Raw genomic sequence first — 12,490 nt, forward strand, 5'->3', positions numbered from 1 at the left:
ACAAAAGATTCATAAAATACTGAAGACTCTCAAACAGTGGGAGAGGTTGAAAATGTTGGATGGAGTTTTGTATCGTGTGTGCAAAGACCAGCTAACAGGAAAGAAACGTTGGCAATATATCGTCCCAGCTTCACTCACCGAACAAGTCCTGCAGGGAGTACATGACGATGCTGGTCACCAGGGCCAGGCCAGAACACTTCATTTGACCAGAGAAAGGTTCTTTTGGGTAGGCATGGAGCGGGATGTCAGAGAGCATGTTAGATGCTGTAAGCGCTGCGTGGTGAGCAAGACACCTGAGCCAGAAGCAAGAGCCCCGCTCGAGAGTGTTAAGACAACCAGGCCTCTAGAGCTGGTGTGCATAGACTTTTGCTCTGCAGAAGATCGCAGAGGTGGAAGTGTTGATGTGTTGGTGATTACAGACCATTTCACCAAAATGGCACACGCCTTCGCATGCAAAAACCAAACAGCCCAGCAAGTAGCTCGCCAACTGTGGGACAGATATTTCTGCATCTATGGATTCCCAGAGAGGATCCATTCAGATCAGGGTGCAAACTTCGAGAGTGAACTGATCCAGGAGTTGCTGCAGATTGCAGGTGTCAAGAGGTCGAGGACGACGGCTTATCATCCTATGGGGAATGGTCACACTGAGCGGTTTAATCGCACACTAGGCAGTATGATACGAGCCTTACCCCCAAGAGTTAAGCAAAAGTGGCCTCAGATGTTACAAACACTGACGTTCACCTATAACTGCACCGCTCATGAATCAACGGGTTACGCACCATTCTATCTGATGTATGGAAGGATCCCTCGTCTGCCAATAGATGTTATGTTCCATAGTGTTGGAAGAGATGACGACATCACAGACTATGGCAGCTACGTTGCAAAAATGAGATATGATCTCAAGGAGGCTCTTAACCTTGCTCAGGCTAATGCTAGTGCAAGTCAGCAACGACAGGCTGAATTCTACAATAGGAGAGTAAGGGGATGCGACATTGAGGAAGGAGACAGAGTACTGTTAGCCAACAAGGGTGAAAGAGGACGGAGAAAACTGGCTGATAAGTGGGAATCAGTGCCCTATGTGGTGGTTTCTAAAGACCCCAGATGCCACACTTATCGTGTTAAGAATATCAGTACGGGTCAAGAGAAGGTTCTCCCCCTCCTGCCTTCGACATCTCCACCCGGAACCGCTTCGCTCCCCTCCGCGAGACAGGACGCGACGCTGTGATCATCGGAGACTCCATCGTCCGACACGTAAGTGCTACGTTAGCCGAAGGTAAAGTGCACACTCATTGTTTGCCTGGTGCTCGTGTTCTCGATGTTTCTGCGCAGATACCCGCGATCCTAAAGGTCGACGAGAGCCCCAGAGCGGTCGTGCTTCACGCCGGGGTTAACGACACCACGCTGCGGCAGACGGAGACGCTGAAGAGGGACTTCAGCAGCCTGATCGAGACGGTTCGCAGCACGACGCCCGCGGCGACGATCGTCGTGTCAGGACCACTGCCCACGTATCGACGAGGACACGAAAGGTTCAGTAGACTTTTTGCTTTAAATGAATGGTTGTTGTCATGGTGTAAAGAACAGAAACTGCTATTTGTTAATAACTGGAATCTTTTCTGGGAGCGTCCTAGGCTGTTTCGCGCTGATGGATTACACCCCAGCAGAATCGGAGCGGAGCTGCTCTCTGACAACATCTCCAGGACACTTCGCTCCATGTGACTAGTAAGACAATTCTCTAATAACTATTATGATGACTTTTGTTCCACCCGCTTAAATGATAAAAGTACTTGTGCTGTAAAAACTATTAAGACTGTGTCTGTTCCCCGAATAGTGAGGTCAAAATATAATGTAGGATCTAGAAAAAATCTTATCGTAATTAAACCAGAAAAATGTAAAGTAAATGAACAAAAACAATTTTTAAAGTTTGGGCTCATAAATATTAGATCATTCACACCCAAAGCAGTTATTGTAAATGAAATGATCACAGAAAATAGTTTTGATGTACTCTGCTTGACTGAAACCTGGCTAAAACCGAATGATTATTTTGGTCTAAATGAGTCTACTCCACCAAACTACTGTTATAAGCATGAGCCCCGTCAGACTGGTCGTGGAGGAGGTGTTGCAACAATATATAGTGATATTCTCAATGTTACCCAGAAAACAGGATACAGGTTTAACTCTTTTGAAATACTTCTGCTAAATGTTACACTGTCAGACATGCAAAAGAAATCTAATGTATCTCTTGCTCTGGCTACTGTGTATAGACCACCAGGGCCATATACAGAATTCCTAAAAGAATTTGCAGATTTCCTCTCAGACCTTCTAGTTACAGTTGATAAGGCGCTAATCATGGGAGATTTTAATATTCACGTTGATAATGCAAATGATACATTAGGACTTGCGTTTACTGACCTAATAAACTCCTTTGGAGTCAAGCAAAATGTCACCGGGCCCACTCATCGTTTTAATCATACACTAGATCTAATTATATCGCATGGAATCGATCTTACTGCTATAGATATTGTACCCCAATGTGATGATATTACAGACCATTTCCTTGTATCGTGCATGCTGCGTATAACTGATATTAACTATATGTCTCAGCGTTACCGTCTGGGCAGAACTATTGTTCCAGCCACCAAAGACAGATTCGCAAATAACCTGCCTGATCTATCTCAACTGCTATTTGTACCCAAAAATACACATGAATTAGACGAAATTACTGACAACATGGGCACTATTTTCTCTAATACATTAGAAGCTGTTGCCCCCATCAAATTGAAAAAGGTTCGAGAAAAACGTACTGTGCCATGGTATAACAGTAATACTCACTCTCTCAAGAAAGTTACTCGTAGTCTTGAACGCAAATGGAGAAAAACTAACTTGGAAGTTTTTAAAATTGCATGGAAAAACAGTATGTCCAGGTATAGACAGGCTCTAAAAACTGCTAGGGCAGAGCATATCCACAAACTCATTGAAAATAACCAAAACAATCCAAGGTTTTTATTTAGCACAGTGGCTAAATTAACAAATTACCAGACGCCACCTGATTCAAATATTCCACCAACGTTAAATAGTAATGACTTTATGAATTTCTTCACTGATAAAATAGATAACATTAGAAATACAATAGCGAATGTAGATTCTACAGCGTCTAACACTTCAGTTTCATCCATCGCACCCAAAGAAAACTGCAGTGCTTTACAAATATAGGACAGGAAGAGCTAAATAAACTTATCACTGTATCTAAACCAACAACATGTTTATTAGATCCTGTACCCACTAAATTACTAAAGGGCTGTTACCTGTAGCCGAAGAACCGCTTCTCAATATCATTAACTCGTCGTTATCTTTAGGTCACGTCCCAAAACCATTCAAGCTGGCGGTTATCAAGCCTCTTATTAAGAAACCAAAACTAGATCCTAGTGTACTGGCAAATTATAGGCCTATTTCAAATCTTCCATTTATGTCTACAATTTTAGAAAAAGTTGTGTCTGCTCAATTGAGCACCTTCCTGCATAAAAATGATCTGTATGAAGAATTTCAGTCAGGTTTTAGGCCCCACCATAGCACAGAAACTGCACTTGTTAAAAATACAAATGACCTGCTTCTTGCGTCAGATCAAGGCTGCATCTCATTTCTAGTCTTACTTGATCTTAGTGCTGCGTTCGACACCATAGATCATGACATACTCATAGATCGATTACAAAACTATACAGGTATTCAAGGGCAGGCTCTAAGATGGTTTAGATCCTACCTGTCCGATCGCTACCATTTTGTTTACTTAAATGGGGTGTCATCTCATTTATCATCAGTAAAATATGGAGTGCCACAAGGATCCGTCCTAGGTCCCCTTCTATTTTCAATATACATGTTGCCCCTTGGTAATATTATTAGAAAATACGGAATTAGCTTCCACTGTTATGCTGATGATACTCAGCTATATATCTCAACGAGACCAGATGAAACTTCCCAATTATCTAAGCTAACAGAGTGTGTTAAAAATGTAAAAGATTGGATGACAAATAATTTTCTCCAATTAAATTCGGATAAGACAGAGATATTAATTATTGGACCAAAAAACACCACACAGAATCTTGTAGATTACAATCTGCAACTAGACGGATGTACTGTTACTTCCTCTACAGTCAGAAATCTGGGTGTTATATTGGACAGCAATTTGTCTTTTGAAAATCATATTTCCAATGTTACAAAAACCGCATTCTTCCATCTTAGAAACATTGCCAAGCTACGAAACATGTTATCTGTTTCTGATGCAGAAAAGCTAGTTCATGCTTTCATGACCTCTAGACTGGACTATTGTAATGGACTTCTAGGTGGTTGTCCTGCTTCGTCAATAAACAAGCTACAGGTAGTCCAAAATGCAGCAGCTAGAGTCCTTACCAGGTCAAGAAAATATGATCATATTACCCCAATTTTACAGTCTCTGCACTGGCTACCTATTAAGTTCCGTATCAGTTACAAATTATCATTACTAACCTATAAGGCCCTAAATGGTTTAGCTCCTGCGTACCTAACTAGCCTTCTACCACGCTACAACCCATCACGCACCCTAAGGTCACAAAACGCTGGACTTTTGGTAGTTCCTAGGATAGCAAAGTCCACTAAAGGAGGTAGAGCTTTTTCACATTTGGCTCTCAAACTCTGGAATAGCCTTCCTGATAATGTTCGGGGTTCAGACACACTCTCTCTGTTTAAATCTAGATTAAAAACTCATCTCTTTCGCCAAGCATTCGAATAATGTATCTCTTAAATTGTGAGTGTAGTTGCATCTGCATTTTTATTCTTTAGCTTGGGTTAAACTAATTTTACTTTGTTGGATCAGCAGCTATGCTAATGATGTCTCTATTTTGTTTCTATGTTTTGCCACGGGATGTAACTAGGATTTACACAAGCTCCAGTCTGGATCCAGAACACCTGAGAAGAGATTATGCTGACTCTCAGAGGACCCCAGATGATCCTAACCTTGAATCAACAAACAGAACTAACAACTATTGCTACATGTGTGACTGCATCCTATAATTACTATTAATTAATAATATTGATAGTTCATCATCTAGCTGACTACGTCTTGTATTATTATTATTATTTTTATTTTTCTAAAATCCTGTCAAACGTGCACAAACTACTAGCTACTACTAAATATTGTAGAAACATAATTTTCTGTAAAGTTGCTTTGTAACGATTTGTATTGTAAAAAGCGCTATACAAATAAACTTGAATTGAATTGAATTGAATTGAAGGTAGTACACCGTAACCTTATGTTGCAAGCCAACTTTCTGCCTCTTGAGGAAGGAGAACATGAAGATGAGTCTTTCCACGATGACTCATTAGCCAGCCAGGAGCAGTCAGGTGAAGCTTTGGCACATAATTCTGCACTGGGGAGTGACCTTCCTGAAACAGAGCGTACTGCTGAGTGGGTTGCTTCCTTACCTTACACAGATAATTCGGTGGAAGGGCGTTTAGATGCGGGAGAACAGGAGAGTGTTATGGATCTTGGAAAGCCTGAGAGTAAATCAGACGATTCTGACCCAGGGTCTGAAATTAATTTCCCTCAGTCCGACTCCCAAATCATCCCATCAAATCTTACAGACTCTCAAGACCAAGTGTGTGCAATTGGCGCAATGCCCAGTGCTAGAGATCAGTTGAGATCCACCAGCACCCTGTCCATCTCTAGCGCACCCCCTAATGTATCTGAAATAGTGACCCAGGTACGAACACGGGTTGGTAGGTTAGTTAGACCGGTAAACAGACTGATTCAAAATATGACTCAGAGAACAACTCACAACGCAGTTAAAGATGTTTCTAAGTCTCTTTTATTTTAAGAGGTTTTAAGTTATGTGGGCCCAGTAATAAGAATGTGAGGCAACAAAAAAAGTGTAAATTAAGTCACATCGAGTGGTGTATAAGGCACCTCTTGAGCAAAAGAATATCTGAGAGCCTGATCAACTTTCTTATGTTCTTTTTCCTGTGAGTGTCGGGAAACGTGAATGTTGTATGACAGAATGATGTTGTCAAGTAACAATCTAATTGCCCTATTTGCTCCTTTATTCAACACAAAGGTGTAAGCTCAAGTCTTGTGAAGTTAAGGGGGAAGTATGTAGCCGGTCAATTTAGGCATTTGAGTTTTTTTATGCGTAATAATAAATGTAGTATATACTGTTAACTTCAGCAAAACTTGTTTTCAATGCACTGTTTTCAATGATTTAGATAGAGTTCCTATCCATTGTTGTATGTGGGGCTTTAATTAGTGGGACACCTACGTAAACTATAGCGCTTCTCCTTTAAGTGTTCGCGCTCAGACGCATGGTGTATGCAGACGGGGAAGTGGAGGAATTAGAGAGTAGGCCTTCTCGAATGTCCCTAATTGTGCCTCACTACTCTGTTTAAGGTGAATAAACAACACAGAGTATCATCACTTCAGTCGTTGAGTGGTCGTGTTTCCATGGTATCCTGTGGTTACCACTTGAAGTCTGCTACAGAAGGACTACGTGAGAACCACTATGGATAATAAGTTCAATCTGCCGCCTTGTTATTATTTTCATGCACACCGCACTATAATGTGATGCATGCAAAATACATAGTTTTGGCCGTTACAAAGTCTCCATCCACAAACAGACGTAGGCTACATCGTCTGCAGATATAAGGTATTTCATTGCACTTTAACAAGTAATCTAAACGGCCTATATACTGTATGTGCAATATATTAAACGAGCCCTCACTAACTGAGTTTAATGCCACAGTTATGTTAGAATGCATCTCATTCTTGTTTCTGTGGCAGAGCGTCAAGCTCGTCATGAGGCGCGCGGTCCGGAGCGCTGTATGACTGATGCATCAGTTCAATTCAACTTTACTACAAATATATCAACTTACCTGTTTTAAATACTTTATATTTAAATGTTCGTTTATGCCCAATATTAGTGTTTAACTGTTGGACTTTAAATGAAATCTGCTATTGATTTTCACTGTTGACTGATTTTGGAGAACATTTAGACTGATAACTTCCCTGCGCAGATGCGGACGTGCGATATGACAGTTGCGTCCGACTATGTATGAACTAGCTGTTTTAAATACAGTATTTTTATATTTAACGTTATTTATATCAGTCAGTATGTTTGAAAGTAATTTTTTTTTTTATTATTGGTGACTCCATAGGCTCTCTCTCGCGTAACTGCGCGGTTTAAAACACCAAATAGTTATGCTATGACAAGAACAAAGAGTCTCTCTCTTGCTCCACCCATGCTCGATAATATTGTGTATCGTCGATCTCACGGGCTGACGATATGACGATTTGAAAAATGACCATATCGCCCAACACTAGTACTATCCAGACCAGATGGTGGATCAGCACCTAGAAAGGACCTCTACAGCCCTGAAAGACAGCGGAGACCAGGACAACTAGAGCCCCAGATACAGATCCCCTGTAAAGACCTTAGGTGTTTCTCAATGTCAAGGATCCTTTCTTGGCAGGACTGGTCCTTCCAAGTCACTTCCTTCAGAGGCTAGGCGAGACTCCTCTTAAGCATTCGGAGAACACGTAAATGGAACAGGCTAGCAAGTGCACGTAATTGCGTCATTACGTCAGTGAAAAGATCCGTTTGAATAATGCTGTATCGTTAAATTACTTTGGACAACTTAACTAGTTATTTATAAAAGAAATGCCGATGACGCAACCAATTGATAAATGACAGGTCCGGTTCAGTTAACCATTTGTATTTGTATAATTTACAATATAAATATGGTAGTAATTTGTACTGGCATTTAAACGTTAAACTTTACTTATATTTACTACAGTTATAACAAATGTTTGGTAACGTAAATAAAAACCGTTAATGCTCCGACTCCGCTAACGTTCAACATTTTTTAATTTTTGAACAAGATAGCAAAGCTGCGCGCATAGGATTGTGGGTGATTTGAGAGCGCGAAGAGCGCGAAGGATACACATATGCATCCTTTCCTGTGTATGGGATATTCTTCGAACGAAGGACTCAGTCCTTGGTTGAAATTCCGAGGATCCTTGACATTGGAACAGTCCTTCGACGGATGTTGATAACGTAGCATCCTCGGAATACTGGCTTCCGAGGATCCTTCCTTGACATTGAGAAACACCTCTTGTCTCAGAGGACCACTAGGACAAGACCACAGGAAACAGATGATTCTTCTACACAATCTGACTTTGCTGCAGCCTGGAATTGAACTACTGGTTTCGTCTGGTCAGAGGAGAACTGGCCCCCCAACTGAGCCTGGTTTCTCCCAAGGTTTTTTTCTCCATTCTGTAATCGATGGAGTTTCGGTTCTTTGCCGCTGTCGCCTCTGGCTTGCTTAGTTGGGGTCACTTCATCTACAGCGATATCGTTGACTTGATTGCAAATAAATGCACAGACTTGACTTTACTTGACTTGAAGTAACGTAAAGTTTTTAACTGTGTAAAATGAGCTTTCGGTATGCGCGTTGTTTTGAGAGACACGCATAAATATTGTGCATCTAAACTGTCTCATGAGTTGAGATATATCCAGCTGCAGACCCGCAGCACCAACAGTTTCAGAACCGCAGCCACTGGACCGGAAGTGAGGGCCTTCTCCAGTCGATGATCAAATTTGTTACTCAAAGTGTAGTGTAAAATCTATTGATCATGTTCATTCATTTTCAACCTTGTGTACTAACGTGAAGCAAAGGGGTGTCCTGCCGATTTGTTTTGGTTATCTTGTTTGGGTTCTGTTTTGTGCTAGGGGAGTAAAATGTATTTTACTTTTGTTACTCAGTTAGGTTATTTATTATTCTATTTTTCTTTTTAGATTTGTTTTGTTTGTTATTTTGGCCTTGGGACACCCTGTAGAGATACTTTTTGTTTCACTTCTTGGTTTTAAATTAAAGTGAATTACTTCGCAAATTAACATCGTGTACCTGTTTGATTATCGACCGGAGTGATTCGTACTTGGGATTCCATCACCCAGTCTTGTTATGCCCTGTTAAGAGTTTTTCCTACTACCCCTAGGCATGGGGTATATTCCAGCTTGTGTTAAGGGGAGTTATTTTTGTAGGATTTTCATAACAAAATGGACCTAAGAGTAAATTGTTAATTTTGTAAATTTTCATGCAGGATTGTCATGACAAAATGGGCTTAAAATGGTGGGACAGACTAGACTGAATAGCAAACAGGCAATATTGGATTAAGGAAAAAGAAAACTCATACGTTGCATTGGTTTGTCACATTTGATGACATTCAGAAATCATATAGGATACCTATAAAGAAAATAACATGTAAACAATTTTAAGCCTAGTTGGTTCCGGAGGTGTATTTTCCACTTATTGACATCCTGTCATCACTGATATCTCCCATGTCCCCAAGGCATTTGGATTCCTAATGGGTCTCTCTGTCATTAAATTTGATAATGTTATGACTTGGAATATGTATGTTCTCTTGAAAACAAATGTTGTTTCACATCACATTCTCTTATACAGTAGTGTACACATTTTTCTTTAAATTGACAAGTGCACTGCTTTTGCTTTCCTTTTTCTATCTGTTTCTTGTATTATGACCACAAAATTTAATCTTGGTTTCTCATTTTGACCAATAACTTGCACTATTGTGGGGGGAGTGCAGGTAAACTTGTGCAGGGTTAATATACAGTGTTTAACCTTCTGACTTTTCATATTGAGGTATGAAATTTAAAATGATCCCTTTTGACAAACACATTGTCTGTTGATGTGTTGACAGCAAACGTACTCGGTTACTAAACGTAACCTCGGTTCTCTCTAGAAGAGCGAACGAGTACTGCGTCTTAGCTAAGATGCTACGGGAAAAGTCTCTTTTCACGAAATACTGAAGCAAAAAATTATCCTTAATTTTGTATTTTTGTAAAGCGCATTTGCAGCAGTACACAGCCATAGGCGAGACGGCTCGTTCGTTCATTGGCTTGTTCTGCGGCAACTGCACAGCGTATCGAGCGCAGGCTGATGCAACATCAGACCAATAAGGGCACTTCGCGCCCTTCTTGCCACTTCCCGCTGAAACGGGTGTGGCCCAACCTATAAAAGGAGCTCGAAAAGGCTGACTCACCCGAAGCGAACCAGAGTGAATCGTACGCACAGCAGAGAACGCAGTACTCGTTCGCCCTTCTAGATAGAACCGAGGTTACGTTTAGTAACCGAGTACGTTCTCTTACGAGAGCTCTCTCGTACTGCGTCTTAGCTAAGACGCTACGGGAACCCAATGTAAAACGCCGTGCGCGCAGGGATCACACACCAATAAACCTGAAGCAATGCCCAGGATTTACAGTGCACAGTCACCTGAGGGACTCACAGAGAGTCCAGGACAGGAAGGGGGAAAGCCCTCCGTCCCATATCTAGCAACATCCGTAGATGCGGCAATATGACATCACACAGCCGAGGCAAGGCCTGACCAATGTGGCAATGCGGGTCTTATGCAATACCGCCCATATAACAGTCGGCAGCGCATAACGCTCACGAACTCAGAGTTCCCCTCAGGGCCCTGATTCGACTATACCGACAGCAGCCTTGCTTGCAAGGCGGGAACCTCCAGGTTATAGAACCTGATAAATGTAGACGGCGAGGCCCAACCTGCCGCCATACATATATCCTGCAAGGAGATCCCAGTAGACCACACCCACGACGAGGCGACGCCCCTTGTGGAGTGTGCTCTGACTCCCAGCGGGCACTGAAGGCCCCTGGAAGCGTAAGCTAACGCTATGGCGTCAACTATCCATCTGGATAGAGTCTGTCTCGAAACAGCCATTCCCTTGGAACGTCCACCGAACGAGACAAACAGCTGCTCCGTCTGCCGAAAGGCAGCAGAGCGAGACACATAAGCTCTTAAAACCCTGACAGGGCAAAGAAGACTCGAGTCTCTATCCTCTCCTGACACCGGCAGGGCAGACAGGGCAATAACCTGAGCCTGAAATGGCGTGTTGAGGGATTTCGGCACATAACCGTGCCTAGGTTTGAGTATGACCTTTGAGTCATTAGACCCAAACTCCAAGCACGACTGGCTCACCGAGAGCGCGTACAGATCACCCACACGCTTCACTGAAGCGAGAGCCAACAAGAATACTGTCTTGAACGACAGATGCTGAAGGCTAACTGATTGGATAGGCTCAAAAGGGGGACCCTTCATGGACTCCGCCCTGCCAAATCTCCCCCACACTAGCCGGACTGTTTGCGGGTGTAGAGACCATTCGCCCATAGGAACATTGCCTCTGGACAGCCTGTCTGGACCCAGATTCTGTAGCCCAGGCACATGCACTGCCCTCAGCGAACTCACGTTTGCCCTGAGCCCAAACCAGGAGGCGTTCCGCCAGCCTGTACAGGTTTCGGGACCCGAGACCGCCCTGGCGATTTATGTAGGACACCACAGACATGTTGTCCGAACGGACCAAGACGTGGTGGTCCTTGGTGAGCTGCTGGGCCTCTGAGCAGAGGGCGCGAGATCCACGGAGCTCGCCCAACCCTCACTGCCCGAAGCAAGCAGAGAGCACATGTCCTCTTCCTCCGACACGGGCTTGAGATCCACTTCCTCAGATGACGCGTCGGCAGACAGCGGACGGGAAGCGATGCAGGGGAGGCCGGCGAAGCGGAGGGAACTGGCGAGCTCGGCAGAGCTGGAGGCGGTTCTGGTAGACGCTGCTAGCGGCTCTTCTTACGGCGCTGCGGCGCAGCGGATGATGCAGGCTTCGAGAAGAACGCCCGGCGAGTCCTCAGAGTCACCATAGGCCAAATCAGGTGAGTCAGCCTTTTTGAGCTCCTTTTATAGGTTGTGGCCACACCCGTTTCGGCGGGAAGTGGCAAGAAGGGCGCGAAGCGGCTTTATTGGTCTGATGTTGCATCAGCCTGCGCTCGATACGCTGTGCAGTTGCCACAGAACAAGCCAATGAGCGAACGAGCCGTCTCGCCTATGGCTGTGTACTGCTGCAAATGGGCTTTACAAAAATACAAAATTAAGGATAATTTTTTGATTCAGTATTTCGTGAAAAGAGACTTTTCCCGTAGCGTCTTAGTTAAGACGCAGTACGAGAGAGCTCTCGTAAGAGAACTGCTTGTTCAACTTAAATGTGAATGAAATTGTTGTCTCTATCATTTAATAAATTAAATAATAAAAAAGTGTCTTGTCATTTTTATTAAAAAATTCAAGGCAGTGTAGTAACATTTGCTTAAGTTTATTGATCCAAGTAAATAAAACAAATGAAAAATCCCAGCTGACAAAACGTGATTTAGGTCAACTGGACTAGGAAATAATAGTCAAGTCAACTTAAACAAGTTTATTATCTGGACTAATTCCACTCTAGGGAAGTTGTTTAAACAAGAATTAAATTGTCAAGATAACAAAAACATTTAGCCAGCGGGGTAACTAAGTATTTTTAGTTGACTCAACAAATAATTTTTTATAGTGCATACATTTATCGGTGAAGTCGAACTCTGCCATACAACTTCTTTTTTGCAAAGGATCATGGGGGCC

Source organism: Carassius carassius, chromosome 2 (genome assembly GCF_963082965.1).
Source record: "Carassius carassius chromosome 2, fCarCar2.1, whole genome shotgun sequence".
NCBI lineage: Eukaryota > Metazoa > Chordata > Actinopteri > Cypriniformes > Cyprinidae > Carassius > Carassius carassius.